This window comes from Oxyura jamaicensis, chromosome 9 (genome assembly GCF_011077185.1).
Source record: "Oxyura jamaicensis isolate SHBP4307 breed ruddy duck chromosome 9, BPBGC_Ojam_1.0, whole genome shotgun sequence".
In the NCBI taxonomy this organism is placed as follows: Eukaryota; Metazoa; Chordata; class Aves; order Anseriformes; family Anatidae; genus Oxyura; species Oxyura jamaicensis.
The window spans coordinates 4,570,779-4,589,690 of NC_048901.1; the positions used below are offsets into that span (position 1 = coordinate 4,570,779).

General features: G+C 48.4%; 1 long non-coding RNA gene across 1 annotated transcript; it reads left to right on the forward strand.

The window, feature by feature from the left end:
• Window positions 1-2,152: 2,152 nt before the first annotated feature.
• LOC118171479 lies at window positions 2,153-10,806 on the forward strand. The gene is made up of 3 exons (XR_004753232.1): window positions 2,153-2,440; window positions 7,932-8,121; window positions 10,009-10,806. It is a non-coding gene; the product is annotated as an uncharacterized LOC118171479 (long non-coding RNA).
• Window positions 10,807-18,912: the final 8,106 nt, after the last annotated feature.

The following is an 18,912-nucleotide window of genomic DNA, read 5'->3' on the forward strand; positions in this document are numbered from 1 at the left end:
AAAACCTAACTTATTCCAAATGTCGCTTCCAAACGATCCAAAGAAAAGTGCTTACAGATGCCTGAGCTGAGGAGAACGGCAAGGGAAAGGAGAAAGGGCATTAAACGAGTCCATCTCATCAAGAAGTCCTGTCACGTTGCCAAAACCCCAACACACGGACTTGCCAAACTCCGTTTCTCTCGCCCTCTAAATCAGTTCAGCATGCGGTGCTGAGGAGCCGTCGGTGTCCTTGAGGAGCTAGCGGGGCTCGCTCGCTGCTAACAGAGACTAACGAACCAGATGTGTGGGCTCCCTGGGGAACTCAAAGCGCCTGCCTACTGCTGTGGAGCCGGCCCTGCGGCCTATCGGAGCAGTGCCACGGGGGGCTGAGGACACCTGCCTCTCCCCAGAGCTGTTTGTGCCCGCCGTGCTGCCCCCAGCCCCGCAGCAGAGCTGGCTGTTTGCTCCCTGAAGCCTCCCCTGCCCCGTCCGGCCTTGCCTCCTGGCTGAGGCGGTGAGTGCAAGGCCAAGGCGGTGACTCAGTGCCACGGGGCAGCTCTGCGGCGTCACCGTGTCCTGCTGCCCGACCTCCAACACGCCTGGATGTACCTCACAGACTGCTTTACACTTATGTGTCATCAGAAAAAAAAAAAAAAAAAAAAAAAAAAAAAAGGCAGAAGGGGAAAAATAGCTGCTGTGGCAGGTTACCTGCCCTGTCCCCAGCAGCGCGGCCTGGCTGCAGCCCAGCTTGCCGGGGCAGTGCTCAGCAGTCCCAGAGCGGTGCTGGCAGCTGGGAGGCTTTTCACTGGGGCGAAAGCCAGCCTTCTGCAGCAAGGAAGGGGTGTTTATGGGATGTGTTTGCATGCTCAACCACTCTCAGTCTGAGCATTGCAGAATGCAAAACACCCTGGAAAATCTGCTGGCCTTTGGTACTTAACTCTTTGGTGATCACGTCACAAGCAACTAAACTCCAATCCTTTGTTTCTGTTTAAAAGGACATTTATTTCCCTTTCCCTCCTGCTTAAGAGGGAAGGTAGATCTGACTGGGAGTCTTGGTTAGAAAATTTTTGTGGACTTACTTTCTTGTCTGTGTGAGAAACTTTGTTTCTCTCTTCAGAAGTCTATTTCTGATTTAATATCCTAGAATTAATTAACTTACTATCCGAGTCATTGGAAGTCAATGTTCGGGTCCTGCAAGCTGTTATAGCCAGACACTGTTTCGCAGACATGCTTCCAGCGAGACTTGCTGAATGAGCCTGTTGAATCAGGTGCTGTGTATCATTTGTAGTGAGATTTATCTCAGCTGGTAGCATCTCCTGCCTGCAACGTGCAAGTTGACCACCTTGTGCACCCAAGGAAGAGTGGCTGAAAAGCTGAACAGTGGCCCTAACGTCTCCCCTGCTAACCCCTGGCAGCAAACTAGATGATGGCAATGGCAGTGGTGAGACATGGGACAGGGAGGTATGTGCAGTGCCAGCCCTTCCATTCTATGTCAGAACTAAAGCACTCGTGAATTTCAAGGCCTGAACTTAGCAGATCATTTTTATGCACATGTGCACACAATAGTAATTTATATTGTAATATATATATAAATCCCTATGTGCATACAAGGCATGCGTACCGTTAAAACCATAGCCCTAGTCCTCCATGTGAAAATACACAACCTGCCTTGTGAACTTCAGCTGATCTCTGGTTCTCCCTCTAGTGATCAAATGTCTTGTTTAACTCTTTTGGACAGTACCTACATCACTGAGGGGCACTCTGTAAACATAGCTAAATCCATCCTGGCAGACTTTATATCTTATTTTACATGGTTTTCTGTGTCAGGCAACGTTTTTCTCCTAACTTAACAAAATCATCCAACATCATTCAGGTTTATTCTCTTAGAGGTCGTACATGTTGTGCATTCAGAATAACCCCCTCCGCCGTATGCGGGGCTGTGCAGAGCTCCTGGAGCAGCAGGTGGGTTGCTGTAATCTGAGGTTCCCATTAGGGAGCTGCTGCAATCGGTCCGTCTGACATCTTCAGACCTATGCCTGCATTTTTCCCCCCTGACTGGGGCTGACTCACTGACTGCAGCTTCCCCGAAGTGCGTTGGAGAAGCAGCCTGCTTACGGGTGACACTTGCTGCCCCCTCTTTCCCCTGGCAGGGTGACTGATGGGCAGATCCCTGAGCCTGGTGAGGGGCGGTGAGCTCCCCAGGGACCACGCTGTGCCATGCTCAGCAATGAAGAGCTGCTGCCAGCATAGCGCTGGAGATGTTTTGCTGTTTCGGTCGGTCTCATGGTGGCTGTGGAGCCAGCCTGTAGCTGTACTTTGCTTTCCGTGTGCTTTCTTTCGCAAGCTCTGAAAGTAGAAACTTGCAGAAACAGCTGGAGCTGCTGGGTGAGAAGAAACCCATATCAGGAACTGATTTGAATGGGAGTAACAAAAAGTTGCTGACCGGGAGGTCAGGGCTAAGGTACGTCATGTTTAACTAGTCTGTTTACCTTCTGTACTACTTTCAGGATGTTTCTTCATATATATATTTTTTTAAGTGGAAAATCTGGGGGTGGTTCTTTCCTTTCTCCTTGTAATCTCTGGGTTTAGTTAAGCCCACAAAAATGCTGGGAGAAATTGCTTAATCCCGCTGAAGTCTGTCATCATTTTCCAGCTCTAGCTCGATACAAATTTTTGTTTGATTTTTGAGGAAATAGTCATTTGAAATGTTTTTTAGGCCACAAAAGAAGATGGTAAACTGTACATGCTATAGAAGACTTTTTAATAAATAACATATTGCAAAAGCAATGTTCTGTACCTCCACTTTTCAGGGAAGGTAGAGGCAGAGTCCCGGAGCGTGCGGTGGAGCGGGCTTGGTGCGCTGCCCTGGCTGCCCCAGTGCGGCTCTCACCATATATTGCTAGCAGCTCATGCTTTCTGCCATGCTACCCTTTGAGATGTCAAAGATCTTGCTCCTGATGAAAACTGAGCTTCCAGTCTTTGTGGCGTTGCTGCAGCGTGCTCCAAAGGAGGTATTTATTATGTTGTTCCCTTTAACTTTGTCTGAAATCACCCTTCTGTGAAAATACATATCGTGCTCTGGGTGACTGTCCATGCACTTGGTGGCGCAGCGCTTGTAGTGGAACAAAACAGATTGATAGGTGTCCACAGGCCCTGGCTTTCCTGAGAAGTTACTGGGGAGAACGCTTCTGTGGCCAAAATATCCAGGACTCAGCATCCATCCTTGATCTCTGGAAGCCATCTACGTAATTCTCAACCATTGAGGCTTGTTTCCTAAACTGCTGTTGTTTAAGCAGCCTCTCAACTAGGTCTTTCTTACAAAGATGATAGTGTATTAAAAGGGCCATCTGTACTACCTGAATAAGCACCATGCTTATTCTTCCATCCTTCCCTTTGCTTTCCATCCTTCTGAAAGATCTGCTTGCAAATGTGGTAGGTGTTTCTGCTTAAGTCACCACTTAACCTAGAGAAACGAGACCTTCTATAGCACTTTTGCTTTCATTTCAGGCTAATAGCTGACACTGAACTCACTCTTTCGCAGCCTGAAAGCACCCTGTATCACGTGGCTGATCTGAATATACAGAAGTCAGTATTTTTTGCTAACAAATTCTAGCACATATTCTGAAAATGTGTATGTTTCATGTCCCAGTTGTGATCATGAACCTTCCTTGGTTACAGCAAAGCACCCATGTGCCTGTATAACATTTCCCTGCTTTTTCTCATTTAAAGCTTGACTTTAGTCAAGCCTTAGCAGTAAGGCAACACGGTACAGTTTATCAGGCTGGGAAGGGTGGTATTTCTTGGTGGCAGAAGCTGCACAGAAAAGTTGCTTAAGCAGAGCTTTTTGGGAGTTCACCCTCACTATTTCCTCAGACAAAGATGTGATTTCAGCAAAAAAAAAAAAAGTCTTTCTTAAAAATAAAAAAATAAAAAAATCTTGACTTGGAGGAGAAAGGAAATTCAATTCTCCATCAAGGAAATCAGAACGAGGCGTTTCCTCTGGGAAATGTCGATGAAATGCTGATACTTGTGTGCTGTTACAACGGTGGCCTGGTGCCAGTGCTCTGGCTAAACCGCAGTAGCTCAGCGTTATCCTGTGATTACAGCCTGCTGCGGGGTAGGTGCTGGGCGTAGGGGCTCGTCACACATGCAGTGAGAGGCAGGAGGCCGCCGAGCTCATCTGAGCAGGTTCCTGTCGGTGATTCCCCAGGAGAAATATTTGAGCCAGGAATACTCTGAACTCTCATGCTTCAAGAAATGTTGTGATAACATGACCTTTTGTGTTCCGGTTTAGAACAAAGCCAGATGGAGCTTCGAATGGAAGAAAAGAGTGGTTCCTGAACTGTCACCCATGGCCCACCTTAAGGTCTGGCAAGGCCAGCTTGATCGAATAGATGCACGGGGACCCTAGAGACAGTCAAAGGTTGAGCCAAAATATTTTGTGAGGACCGTGATAGAAATGGCTGGGGCAGATTGTTCCTCTGTCATCAGCTCTGCCTTAAAGAAAGCACTGCTGTTTTAAATGAAGAGAGAGTAAGTGCCTTTAAAGGATGTAGCAGGTCAGTGCATTGGCTGAGGACCACAGCAACAGCTCTAGGTTCGCCCTGTGCGGTGTATTTCCACCTTGCAGAGTACAACAGCAACAAGCTGTATTTAACCAGCACCTCTGTGCACCCCACGAAAATGGTCTCTGCTGGCTGCAGCCCCGAGTGGAGGCTGGAAGCATCATCGTGGTGCTGCATGGTCAGGAGAAAGGGGCACGTGGGACGTGAGAGGCAGGTGGGAAACCTCGCGCTGGAAGTGTGGGATACACAATTTCGCTGACTTGCTTGGAAGGCATCCCACCTCCTTCTCCATGTCACAGGTCTGCTGCTGGGTGGTAGGTAAAGACTGAGCTTTTCTGTCCGATGCTGGGAGTGTGAGCTGACACGTCATCGCTTTCCTTTCCTTCTTCTTGGCTGTGTTTCTGCTGGCTGGGGGTGTTGCGAGGATTCTCTCACGGCGTGCAGTGCTGAGGTATTCCAAACTGACTGTGGAGGATGTTCCCCGTGGCTCAGCGGAGCTGTATAACAGGATAAAGTTGGATTATTTTGCCTTAGCAGGAATCACACACCTGGGTCATAACAGATAAAGCAGACTTGGTCCAGTGGGCACACAGAAGGCTCCAAGCATCGCCCCACTCCAGCCGTACTTGGAGGCTTGAATAAATACCACGTACTGAGTTCAAATACCCATTGGCATGGCAAATAAAAGAAGTTTCTGTACGGAGGATTAACACAAAGCTGAAGCCCTACTGTTTCTTTTGAAACTTCCTTAGGAAGAGTAGTTGCAGCCAGCTCTTAAAGCTCATTTCACTCAGAACATCTTATAAAATTATGTGGTAGATGAGGAACATATGTCCCTTTTGCCTGTTTCATTTTGCCCTACTTTAGCTCCTTTCTTTCCCAAAGCCTGTCTTTTGCAGTAAGTCTTAGCCTGATGTAAGGGATCCTTCTCAAATCTACATTGTTTCCACCCTAGTTAAGTGTGGAGAAAATATTGCTCAACATGGCCTTAAAAAAAATGAGCGTAAGAAAAGACTCATCTGGATCATTTGTGATAAATTGCCTTTTCCTTTTTTCTTTGTTAATTAACTGGGTTAAAGTAATCCCAACTCGTACAATCAGCTGTGAAAAAAAGCAGCCAGCATTAAACGTGATAGTTGGAAAATGCACACGGTGAGGCTGACGGTGGTGATGGCACAAGCTGGGCAGATGCCCACACCGACCGGGTTTTGCTGTCTGGGGGGAGAGCACGATGCTCGCCTGGGGTGGGCTCTGTTATGGGAGGTATCACGTGGAGGTGGAGCAGCTCCGTGCTGCAGAGAGACAGGAGACAGGGCAGGGACGTGCTTGGCAGAGTGAAACACGTGGCGTGTGGAAGCAGAAATACCAGATTAGGGCTAGGATTCGCTTGGGGGTTGGGGAAAAAGCGAGGGACAGGGAGAAGCTTGTGAGGTGAAGAGGCTGAGAGAGGTGGTGAGACCAGCCTCCGTCAGAGGCCATGGCAGCTGGGCAGCACCCCTTCCCAGCCTGCATTAATTGTCAAACGCACAGGCGTGCATGCAGATGGCTACGCACTTTCTGTTCCTTTCCCAGTGTCAAACGATGGCTCTGCCCTCTGCAGAAAGTGATGTGAGGATTTCCTGCTGGCTTCAGGCTGCTCCGCAGCCTTACCTGACCTCTACCTGGGCTACAAGCATGCTCGAGCTCTGGAAACTCTCAGGTGCATTAAGCTGAGAAGCATGAAGCTCATCCCAGAGCCATGCTCACTGCGGGCCATACGAGCAAGCGCCGTCCCCAGCTCTGGCAGAGACACCACGGGGCACAAGGACAAGCAAGGCACACGCTGTCTGGACACGAAGGACATCATCCACCTGCCCGTTTCTTCAAGGTGCAGAAAGCTCGTGTTTGGAGAAAGCCCTTCTACCAGGTCCATTACTGGCTTCCTCGTTGGCGAGGGACCTTTGGCATGACAAGCCACTTGGCACAACAGGCGTGGGCTCGTTAACTTAATCTGCCACCCAGGGTAAGGCTGTTAATCGTGTTTCTTTGTGGTGATGCAGGAATTGCTTTTTGGCTTCTTGCTCTGCTGTAAGCATTAGCTCCCCCGCTCCTTCCCAGCTGCATTTATCCCCACCAGCAGGAAACCCCAGATGCTGTGCAGTGAAAGGTGCTTTTGGGGACCCTGGTGTCCGCCGCTGAGAAAAACCGCTTCCAGAATGACTGCACTGAGTCATCTGCCCCCGGAGCAGCCTGTGTCGGCTTCTGGAAATAGTTACAGCTCTTAATTTCCCAGGGCAATCCATCCAAGCAGCTCATCTGCCCTAAGAGGAAGCATTTGCTGTACATTTAGGCAGGAGATGAATTGCTTGTGTTTCTAACTGGGGGACGCAGCGGGGCCAGGGGGGCAAGGGGGGGCAGGCGGTGGTCCCAGGTCTGGCAGCGCGGTGGAGCCCGGGGTCTGGGTGCCGTAGCAGGAACAAAGACGAGCCTGCCGTTGCGGATGGGTGCTGCAGCACAGCGAGGTGCTCGGTACGTCCGTCCCTGAGCACCCGTCCCCCATCCTCGAGGTGAGAGCAGCCGGTTCCCGAGGGTGCCCACCCAGCGCTGCGCTCCTGCGGAGGGAGCACCAACAAGGCTTTGTGTGACACCGAGGTATTCAGCAGGAAGGAAGCGAAGGGGAAAATAAGTCTTTCAGAGCAGATGAAAAATCCTCCTGAGGTGCAGCAGGCAGGGAAGGCCACGCTTTCACGCTGAATAGGAGGAAGGAGGAATCATTTCCTCGGGCCTCCTTTTGTGCCTGTTAAATAATTGATGTCTTTCTAGATCTATATGCTCGTTTAAGGCTGAGCACCTGGAAAGTTCTTGGCTGCATGTAGGCCAAAGAAAACATGTTTTTGCTGTTAAAATAACTCTTCTTCTATCCCATCAGCCTCTGCATTTCTTGCAGACCCTGCTAATGTTAGCAAAAGTAAATCTGGGCTCTTTTCTCTGTTCCCCTCAATTTTAGTTGGCTGAAGGTGATAGAAAGCTTCTGGAGAACACCAGACCTCAGCAGAGAGACGTGTTCTGTCCTGGGGCTGGGAGGTAAAATCTCGCTCAGCCTCTTGTGGATCACAGCACCCTCCGGAGGGGGAGCACCCCGGGGTGGCCCCCGCGCAGGGCTGGGGGCTGCAGGTGGCACTGCCAGGGCTGGCTGCTGGCATCGCTCGGAGCCGCTGCTGGGACTCATCAGCCACGTCCCCGAGCTGGCCGGGAGCAGGAGAGCGAGCTGCAGAGGGAGCCGCTCTGTTACGAGGTGACAGGGACGAGACACCAAGCCAGGCCAGTAACGTGCAGGCAGAAATACACTTTTCATTATGAACCAAAACAAGGGTGGGACCGAGAGTGGCTCTTTCCTCTTTTTTCCAGTATTACTTCATAGAGCACTTGTAGAAGACATCCCCTTCCATGGAATTTGTGCTTGGCTGACGAATTTGTGACGTCTTCGCACAAGGGCTCATGGAAAGATGCCCCCGATCCAAGGTGCCACCAGTTCCTGGGAGAGCATCCCATCCGTGCTGCTGTCTGTGAACCCACCCTCAGGACACCGCGGCATGAGGTGGGTGAGGACAGCTGGGCGCTGGAGGCTGCGGGGCTGCCAGCGCCTGGCCTCGAGACATCCTACACCCGTCATCCGCGAGGTGCTGCTCCACGGGCAGAGTCCGCACCCCAGCGAGCGTGTTGGCCTCTTGTGCAAGATGAATCATTGCCCTTGCTTTTGGCATTATTGTTGTTATTTTTAATATCCCATTTAGTGAACTGGTGAATCAGCAGTCAAATAAGGAAATAATAACATACTGAATTAACCCTTTCAAACTCAGGTGCATGAAATTAGACATACAGAGCAGCGACTTGATTTCCACGTGCTTCGTAATAAATGCCAGCCCTGATTCTGGCCTTCCTGCATGCACCCAGCCCCTGGCACCTGGCTCCAGGCTGCCAGCAGAGAGGGGGTGAGGCAGGCTGTGCTTTCCAGCCCTCAGCTCCTCGCCTGGATTAATGGCAGAGGAGAAGGGAGGTGTTAAGGAGGGATCTGGCCTCCAAAAGGACCTCTCCAGGTCCCGTGCTCTCATGCCTCTGATGGGAATATTTGCCAGGCTTGTCAGGGGTACCGCAGTAGGCTTGGTAGCTCATCCTTGCTACCCTAGCTGTTGGCTTAGTGACTTGTATGGGGTTGCTCATTTTCCTTAGGCTCTGGAAAGCTGCATGGAGGGATCCCACTGCAAGGCTGAGCAGCTTTTCTTTCATGATTGCTGTTTTCTCCTGCAATACATGAGCAGACCCGTCCTGCTGTCCTAAACAGAGAGGATCTGTGCTTTTCCTGCCTAGCTGCTGGAAAGCAAAATGTGCACGGCACAGCATCCCTGCGGGGTTGGGGACAGCCGTGGTGGCTGTCAGAGCCATCACGAGGGGAAGCCTGGATTTCCCCACCTACTCCAAAACCGGCACTAACTACAGGAAAGGACAAGGTGCTGCACTGCTGCGAGCACGGCTTTGTAGGAATGAGCCCGGTGCTGCCCTCAGCCCTGCTCCCCAGCTCAGTACTGACAGCTTCCGAGCAGCCACCTGGGGTAGCCTGGGCGAGACCCGATGGGGTCTCATCCTGCACGGCCCCGCTGGCACCTCCTGCCTGCAGCTGCAGGGGTGCAGAGCTATTGTGGTGCTGGCCGCGGCTCGTGTTCCCCGACGTGCCTCGTGCTGCCAAACGGCAACACAAAGATTCGGTTCCTTTCCCCATGCAGGGAACCTTTATAATTATTATTTTTAAAGTGATTAATGGAGCTGTTCCTATGTTTACTGCTACAAGGTCAAACCATTTGTTTGCATGGGGTATGCTAATGTAATCTCTTCTTTCTCAGCCTCCTTAGAAAAAAATTCTTAGGGGTTTCTTTGGGGAAGTGTTGCAGACACACTTGTGTATGACATATTTATGCACACAGTGACTGATCTGCATTCAGCCCTGCACTGTAGTAACAACTGATAGGTTGTAATGTTTATAAATGTTGCTCTGAGGTTTAAATTTAAGAGGCAAGCCTAGGAAATAGATCTTATTACAGCACACTGTAACCAAATATTTCCCAATAAAGAGAAATAAAGAGAACCAATTTTATATCTGGCCGTTAACGTTCTCCCAGATGTTGTGTACCATATGCCAGCATTTTTCAGCTCTAAAGCAAGCTGCATTTGTAGCATCTACAAACCCACTGATTTCCTCCCCTCCTTTCCCACTGCCCAGGTAATGGCACACACAGCAGCAACTGCTGACAGTGCTCGTGGGGAGCATGGCACAGCCAGGAAGAGATGCTGGAGGTGCCGATCCCTACGTTACTGCTACATGCTTGCTACCTCAGCAGTACATTCAGATTCCCTAGAACTCAAGTTTTTATTGGAAAAAAAGATGTATTTACTTGAAATACAGAAATGTCTTATCTGGTTTTGTTTTCAGTCTGAATCTCAGTGATTCACACGGAGATGAGATTTATTGGAGGCCCGAATGCCCAGTTCTATGTGCGTTATTTCCATTGGCTTGAGAGCAGATTGAAAACTGGAGAACTGGACATTTGCATAGTCCAAGAAATGAACTAGCACTGGATTATTTTTTTCCCCCCTCCGAGTTATGCTGACAGCAGCCATAACATTAAGGCTGAAAAGTTTATTTACTATGTAAAGACCATATTTTCCCTTCTTATCCCAGCTTTTCTTGGCTTGCATTGCTTGGCGGTATCCACTTAACCACTAACACCCAGAGGCGTGGTATTAAGCTGGGATGAAAAATGAACATGCAGAAGAATATTGGAGAATTAAGTGGGTATGGTTCTAAGAAATCCAGTGGAAAATATGTTTACTCCAAGCATCTGTAGCACCTAATTGAAGCAATGATATTTTCTGTAGCACCTAATTGAAGCAGTGATATTTTCTGTAAGAACATAGGGAATGCTTTTCTGCTTTCTCTTTGGATTTGAGTTTTGCTTGGAATCGATGTGACATAATCCATGGAATTGTTTTTTTACAGCTGCATGGGAAACTTTCTGCCAATAGACAAGGAAGTGTTAATCAGGGTGAAAAAGCTTACATTCATTCAAGCTTTGCTGGTTTCTTGACTCTTTGTTAGGAACTGTTGCTTCCTCCTAATTTACTGAAATCTCGTATTCAGTAAACACTATTATTTTTGAGCTATTAATGTTGCTATAAATTTGAATGGCTAGAAGAAGGTGGCAGGATGTGATTAAAAGGGAGCTGATCTACATCTGTACGTGAAATCATTGCCGACACTAAATGTGGCAGCGAGCGAAAGGCGTATTTATGCGCCCATAAAGGATGATCTACTGCTACTCAGTCTGCTCTATTGGCATCACCAAGGGGATTTCTGTGAAACTAATTTAGAAGAACATACAGGATCCCGTATTGCCTCTAGGGCATCTGCAAGTGCTGTCGGTTGGTAGCTGGCTTGCTAGTATCACTTCTCTCGGGCATCTCTGATCTGAAGGCCGAGTTACCCCTGTTGTCCCGTTCAGAGCCCACGGCGTGAGCTGATGTGCACGTGCTGCGGTTTTAATTAAACGCTCCACCATCCCCAGGCATTCAGCTGGCAGCTCCTTCACTGCTCTCCCTCCCTGGCCATGGAGGCAACAACACTCGGGGCCACAGCCAAAACAGTGGGGCCTTTTGGGGTCTGTGCTCGCCGTACCGCTGCGGCTCTGCCGGCTCGTGCTGGTTTGTGCTGCCAGACCTTCTTGCCAAAGTTTGGGAAAACGTGTTTCCACACCTCGATGGGGAACCCAGCCCTCCATTTCCCTGCCTTTTGTCACATGTGCTTAGACAGGAGCTGCTGCAGAAGTGACCTTTTCGTTTTTCTCCAAAACACAGATTTACATTTCTCACAGACCTTTGAGGATGCAAATCGAATGAGATACATTTTAAAGATCATCTGCTCGGCATCACAGCCCTGGTCTGTGCCATCTGGAGGAGAGGAGCAGCCTGGAGCTGGGCGGGGTGGGGAGCAGTGCTGGGGCTACACGCACTGGTGGGGATCAGCAGGGGAGGGGGATTTAATGGGCACCGTGGTCACATCCATCACAACAGTCTGGTAGTGACACCAGGGTGACTGGAAAAAAAGCTAGATTTTATCATTTAATCAACCATGTCGCTTTACAGATGGATTTTGGAGATGAGCAATGGCCAGAAGCAGCTGCTGATGCAAGTGGCTGAGAGAAGCAGGCACTTTATTCTGCAGAGCAGTGACCAGAGCCCAGCTGAAAGCAGCAGGGCCGTGTTCAGGCTGCACAAGCAGGGCAGCACTGGCTTTAACAAGAGGCAGCATCGTGAGCATGCTGGAACCAGCACTGCCAGCACCATCGCGCCAAGCAGTGCCCGGCTTTCACAAGCCTCTGCAAAACAAGCGAAATGTAATACCCACCTCATTACCAGCACCAGTTTCCAAACTTCTCAGTGAAGAGATGAAGGAAAACTCACATCCCTCCCTGGACAAGGCTTTGCTGCTCTTCTGCTGTCTGGCTGTGAGTTCGAGAGGTGCACGCTGCTCGGGGATGGCTCCCCATGCCCACAAGGAGGTGGCTTCACACCACACCTGAGGGACCTGCTGAGGCTGCCAGATCCCCACCGGGCTCTTCTGGAACATGTGGCGGGGGCACTTGGTGGCCAGATGAGAGGGTCTGCAGATAGCCAGTGCCAACAGGTATTTCTGAAATTGGTCTGGAAAACGTGTGGTTACAAAAATGTATTCTTGCAAATACCTTCGACCTGCACTGCAGCCTCTGAATGAGGCCATGAAATAAGTCTGCAACGTGAGGCATAAAATACAAAATATTTATTTAAAAAATCAAAGCATTACAAACCTGTCTCTTTTCTAGTAAGCGTAAATAAACAGCAGTTCGGAGCTGTGCTGAAATGCATGGAGTGAGGTGCTGGGAGAGCTATTTAAGAAAAGCAAACAAACAAAAACCCAACACTTTAATAGTTACCCATTTATTTGCTCTTTTAATGTGTAGAAGGCTTCGCAGGCTCCAGAGAGCCCTTGCCTGCTCCCCACAACAGTGTCGGGGGCAAGCATCTGCACAGGGAGAAATATCAATTCTGCAGTGGAGGGCGCTCAGGCTTTGGGGCTTTTCTTCCATGTGCTCAGCCAGGATGAGGCGTGCACACTCCTTCCAGATGAAATTAACACAGGTCTGCTAGCATCGCTTCTCCAAGCATGTGACAGGGCTTGCCGTCAATTTGAGCAAGTCTTAATTTTGATTGTAATTTGCTTCTGAAACAGCAACAAAGCCAGCAAAGAGAAAAGCAGGTCAGCGAAGCAGAGTTGAAGGCACTTAAACCAAAAAAAAAAAAAAAAAATGCCCAGGGTTCTCTTTAATTTGCAGTTTATCTGCAATTTAAAAGAGTAAACACAGCCATGCTGAGAAGGCATAAACACAGCTTGAAGAGCCATCAAAATCTGGGTCATGGCTTCAGCTCTGCCTGGGGATCTCGTTAGGTGAAGGAGGGAGTGTCAGCACTGCTCCTGGTGCCCGGCGTGGAGCGAAACCCGGCGGGCTCAGCGCAGTGCTCAGCAGCTCCTCTGCAGACCCATAACCAGGTAACGTGAGCCAGCGCTGCGCTGAGATTGCTAAATAACAACTGAGTTGTGCTGTTCAGTAAACAGGAAGGAAATCTTATGTTGTTGTTTTTGTTTTTTTTTTTTGCCTGGAAGCTTAGCACTGCAAGCAGGACCTGGAGGCTCTGCCGGCAGCAGCCTGCCTGCCTTTCAGGTGTGCGCCGGAGAGCACTGAGCTGTCCCAGTCCTTAGCTAAATCCACATCTCTGGGGGGAGGCTAGCATTGATCCACGGTCATCTGATTTGGAATGCGAGCATGACTTCTGCAGAGCGGGAATCTATTCTGTATTTAAGGCCCAGTCTGGCCTTCCAAGCAAAACACATGAAAAGAGAAGACTTAAACAGGAAGGGTTTGATATTTCTCTCTCCCTCATAAATTTCTGTAGGTCTCGTTGCTGCTAATTACTGGAGATTCCAGCACAAGAGCTTTTCTTCCTAGCAAACCAGTTTCTTGTGTTCCCTGTCCTTCAGTTAATCAGCCCTCATCTGCTCTGTTTATTTAGCTTTTAAAGCTGTAGCTGAGTGCTGGTGACACGAGTCACCCGAGAGCCACATGGCAGGGCTCGGGCTGTCCCCGCAGAGCAGCCGGAGGGTGGGCTGCAGCAGCGGGAGCTTTGCGCTGTGTCCCCTGGGCGCCACTTTTTGGATGGTGAGCAGCTTGGCCGGCTGCCTTTTGGAAGGGGCTCTCTGGGAAGAGCCCTTCTTTCTCGCTGTTCATACCTACTGCTTCTCACCACCCTGTGCTTGGGCTTCATCAGAGGCAAAACTGCATGCTTGGGTGTCAGGGCATCTCTGAGGCTCATTTCTAAATTGCACAGCAGCCGTGTGTTTCACCCAGGGTCCAATGAAGTCTCTGCCCCGAGCAGCCAGAGCAGAGAGCCCCAGCTCGTGCTCCCTGATGCTCCGTGCTGCAGCATCTCTGGTAAGGAGCCCGGCGTGCGTGGGGCTGGGGGCTCGGTGCTGGCAGTGTGTGGGGTCTGCTGAGTGAGACCGGGAGATGGCTTTTCTCAAAATCTGCATTTAATTGATTGCAAGTGGGGTTTGTTCGTTTCTTTGTTTGTTTTGACCGTGCGTTTTGGGGTTTTTGCTTTGCTTTGCCTTGGCCATGCAAGAAGAACTGTCACACTGATCACACTGATTTTATTTTATTTTTTTCTCCCTTTAGAATAGGTCTCTATATCACTTAAGACTTTGGTCACTGTATAGCTTTCTATGGTGCCACATGGCTACAGGCCCCAGGGCTATGGTCATTGAAAAAAATCCTCCTGCCTAAGGAATTTTCGGAAAGGATGGGTTTGCTGTAAGGGATCTTAGTCATGCTCATGCAGGCATATTGTTACTACAGAAGAGATTTCTTGGCAACCGTGGGCTCCTGGGTTTCTATTTCAACATCAGTGGAAGAGGCTGTGAAGAGCAAGAGCTCTTCAGAAAGTCCCGATTGGGTTCCTGATATGACAAAACTACCATTTGACCTCAAGCCAAGTATGTCTCAAGCACGAGACCCTCTCTGTTTCTGAAGTGATTTGAGACATGCACGTTTCCGTAGAAATGCGGACCGGGGCTGCTGTATGATGCCCTGTAGCTCAGTGGGTCTGGAGGAACTGGTTCGCTGCCCATAGCCGAAAAAGCCGTTCTTCAAAGCAGCGCCTGTCACAGCTTCCTTTGCAGTGGGCTCCTTAGTGTTGTGGTTATGACCTTGCAGTTTATTTCTGTGGCAACAACTGTGTTGTTGTAATAATCACATAATCACTTCACTGCTATTAGAAGAGGTTTATCTGTGAGTATCATTTTAGAAACAACGGTCTGGGTCCAGATCTTCAAAGGTGAATCCACAGACACCAAGCTGCATTGATGTCAGTGAAACAAGACGAATGCCCCCAGCTGAAATAGCAAGCAAACAAAATTAAAGTTGATGTGGGTTTCTTGGGCACTGAGTCAGAAGGCAGAGCTGAGCACGCGGCCGTTTCTCCTCTTGCCGCAGCGGGACAGACCTACAGGGAGCCGAGGCTGCGGCCAGCACAAGCACTCCTGTCAGTGCTTCACTTTGGCTCTGCCAGCGCCCTTTTCTGTTTTCCCTTCCTCGAGGACTTCCATTACTCACGGACTGTTTTCCTTCCCTCTGCTAAGTGATGTACGAACTGTTTGTACGCTCCAGGCTGGCTTCTGACGTCCGTCCCTTCTGCGTGCGCGCAGAGCGAGGGCGCTCCCCGCAGCGCAGCGGGCTGCCAGGCCGCGGGTTGGGCCCAGGGGGACAGCGAGGGGCTTGCCACCAGCCCCCAGGGATCAGGATGTGTCCCAGCTCCTCCAGTTACTCACTAGTTTTGAAGATGTCGTATCTCTTCACTGACAAGTTCAGGGTGTAACACGGGCTCCACTGGGATGAACGCCGGGTGCAGTCAGTGGGAGGCTAAGGGAGAAACAGCTTCCCTTGGTTCCAACTCCAGAACGGCCGCAGGATGCGCCTCCTAGTTCTGTCTGCTGTGCGTTCTGCTTGCTTTAAGCTTTTTAGAACATAATTGAGTTTTTTTGGTTTTCAGGTGTACACACACATGCCTGCTGAATTAAATAAATGAGCAGCCTGCCCACGTGAAGCCATCCTACCGTGGATGTGTAGGACACCACACCCACCTAGTCTTTAACGCCATACCTTGGTTTGAATGATAGTCTATTGTAATGCGTTGATTAACTCTATTTTAAGGGAATGCCTAACAGAAGTCAAGCTACTGCTAACATAAAATGAGTGAAGAAAAATGCTGTGCATATGCCTTCCTGAAAATCCTATTTTTCCCTGATAAATAGAGGTAAGAAAGCCAGCACTCAGAGAACACAGCAGGTTATCAGCAAGGTTGGTTTGGCTGGCATAGAAATCATTTTTCAGATTATATGATTTTCCATTAACTATTGACTGCATAATCAGTTTGAGAAGTTAGACTCCTTTGAGAAAGGTAAGAGTCATGCAAGCTGTTTGATCCGACACGAGCACTTCATCCTCGCCTGAAGCAGCTGGGTGAGTGAACATCACTTCTGTGTGTGATGTGGGTTCGGAGTTAGCATTATAAAACAAGCCTCTCCACCTGCTGCCTTGCCTCATTACATTTCCGTGGGCCAAATTGGATCAAGCACCAGCGGAAAAATCCCCACACCCAACAGTGCAAGCGTGGGCTCGCCTCGGCCCCGTGCTCCATTGCCAGTGGGTGCTGAGAGGCCCCTTCCCGGCCCCTGGCTGCTCCTCGCACTGATCCCACAGCTCAGGAGCCCTGGGTCTGCCTGCTCTGCCCTGCGCCCTTTGTGCCGGTGATGCCCGCCTGTGCAGGTACGTGGACTTGGCAAATAATATTTGTGGCTGTATAGAGACGTTCTGCAATTTGGTCATTCATGCGTGGTCTTGATTAGAATGTAGTTACCAAGAGTTGGCTCTGGTGTTATTTTTGGCAAGGTTGGGTAGGCAGAATTCGATTTATTTTTTTTTTTGCTAAATGTCCTGCTTTTCCTGTTTTGTGATGCTGCAGTCTTTTCACGGCTGCTGGACTCGCCACGTGTATTTATTTTTAAATAAATTAAATACTTATTGCCATGTGTATTTATTTTTTGCTTCACATTCGGATTATTGTCAATATTGATGCTCAAAATAATTCTTGTGCCATTTCTAGAAAGACATGCAAACTGAGCCACTTTCCATTTAATATTAACTGAAATTCCCTGGAATGTTATCATCTGCATGGCAACCAGCAGCCCATCTGCACCTAATGGCAATGCTACAGAGTGAAGGAGCTTTGCCTGGTAAATATGCATTGTGAAAATCCTCATCAGATCTGATCTTGGGCATGGTGGGAAAAGCCGCTCTTTCCCTAAAAGCAGCAGCAGGTCCCATTGCATTTCAGGAGTGAATAATGGACAGCAGTGATTCACCCTGCAGTCAGTCTCATAAAAGTCCACTCCTTATTCTGTAAGGCGAACAGGACTGATATTTTTACAGACAAGCGTTGTTGTTGGTAAGCCCTTTCTGGGTCAGCAACACGTGTAACCCCTCCCGGCGTGCTCCCAGCTTCACCCGGACTGGCAGACCTACGGGGCAGCTCAAAGGTAGGCGCTGGAGCGGGGCATCAGTGGGAACGTGCTGGACCAGACGCGTCTTCAGAGTTGGGTACAAAACTGCACATAAACCATGTATCTAAACTTAGGAGTCCTGAGCCCTACTATTTAAGGGAAAAAGAAGAGTATCAAGTGCTTGCCAGGGAGGAAGAAACATCCAAGTGCTAGTCAGAGAAAGGATCTTCACATCTGCTGGTCTTCTGCCCAGGGGTGATACCAGTGTAGGTTCCCTATTTGGGGTTATGCCTTCCCTCAAGTTAATGGTACTCTTCTGCTTACAAAAATCTGTACAGTATTTATTTTACTGTATATTAACTATTCCTCTTCTGTTTTTTCTGCGTACATGGCTGCTTCAGCTGCTTTATGCGTTAATGCAGTACTTTCCATTAAGCAGTCCTATGCAGTACATCAAAAATAAACACTCTTATAACAACATGCATAAGATTAAACTATTAAACTTGCTCAAAGTATACAGTTCATAAATTAAAAGTGCTTATGCTCATACTTTAGTATTGATTTCTGAGTTTATAAAAATAAAAGAACTTGCCCTTAGGAAACAAAAATCATGGTTCTTTAAGCTTTTCTTTGTCAGGATGCCAAAAAAGACAACTTAACATGGAAACATCACCATTTGTTCATGTCAAATGTAGTTTATTCAATTAGATGTTTTATAACTCCACTGAGTTAAACGAAGAAGGTTAATATTTTTTATTGTTTTATTTTTTCATGCTGTGTCTGTAATACACACAAAGATAACTTAGCCTAGCAAAATATACAGTGTAATTTGGTAATGTGTTTATTGGATTCCACTAAAAGACTCTTGAGAAATTATTCAAGATTTTTGCTCTTCAACTAAAATTATTTATTTTTATTTTCTTTCTTTTTCTTTTTCCTGCATAATTTTGCAAGCTTTTTGTTTTCTGGAAATGTTTTAAAGAAGAGATGTTTTAAAGAAGAGAATGTTAGAGTTGTTTTTTTTTGTTGTTGTGTTGTTTTTTTTTTTTTTTTGTATTTTATTTTGTTGTTCTCAATTCCCTCTCCCCTCCCCCCCCAATGTCAGGAAGGATAAGCCTTCTGGAGATGAATGTCTTTAGTTACTCATGTTTTTGGAAATTTAATTGTGTCCATGGTTCTGAAACGTATATGACATCTTGCAGTATGATAAAAGCCTAAGCTTCCAGTAACTTGCATTTTAAAATTGTCTTATGGAGGCTTCAGTTCAGTTACAGTTTTATGGTTTTGTGGTAGCTTAAATGAGAAAAAAAAAATAATAATAATAATTTTTCTCGTGGAATTCAGTTTTCTGCCAGGCTGGACTCCGGAGCTCCAAGCAGCCTGGATAAAGCTATGGACACATGAGCTTTACTGACCTGGGACAGTGGTGCCATGCCCTGTGCAGCGGCCTTGCCACAGACTTAATGATTAAGGAGAAGCAAGGCCATTCAGCCAGCTTTGGGCTGGGAACCACTTATGTGGTTCATGGTTACTTCCTAAAAGTTCCCGTAAGCACTTCAGGAGTTGCTGTGCGAATCTACGGGAGGTGACGCTTCTCAAAGGGGCTGACATCCTCCCCCGCAAAATTGCAGAAGTTCTCTAAAGGTGAAAGTTGAAGATGCCACCCCCTTCCTCTTGTGTAACTTATTA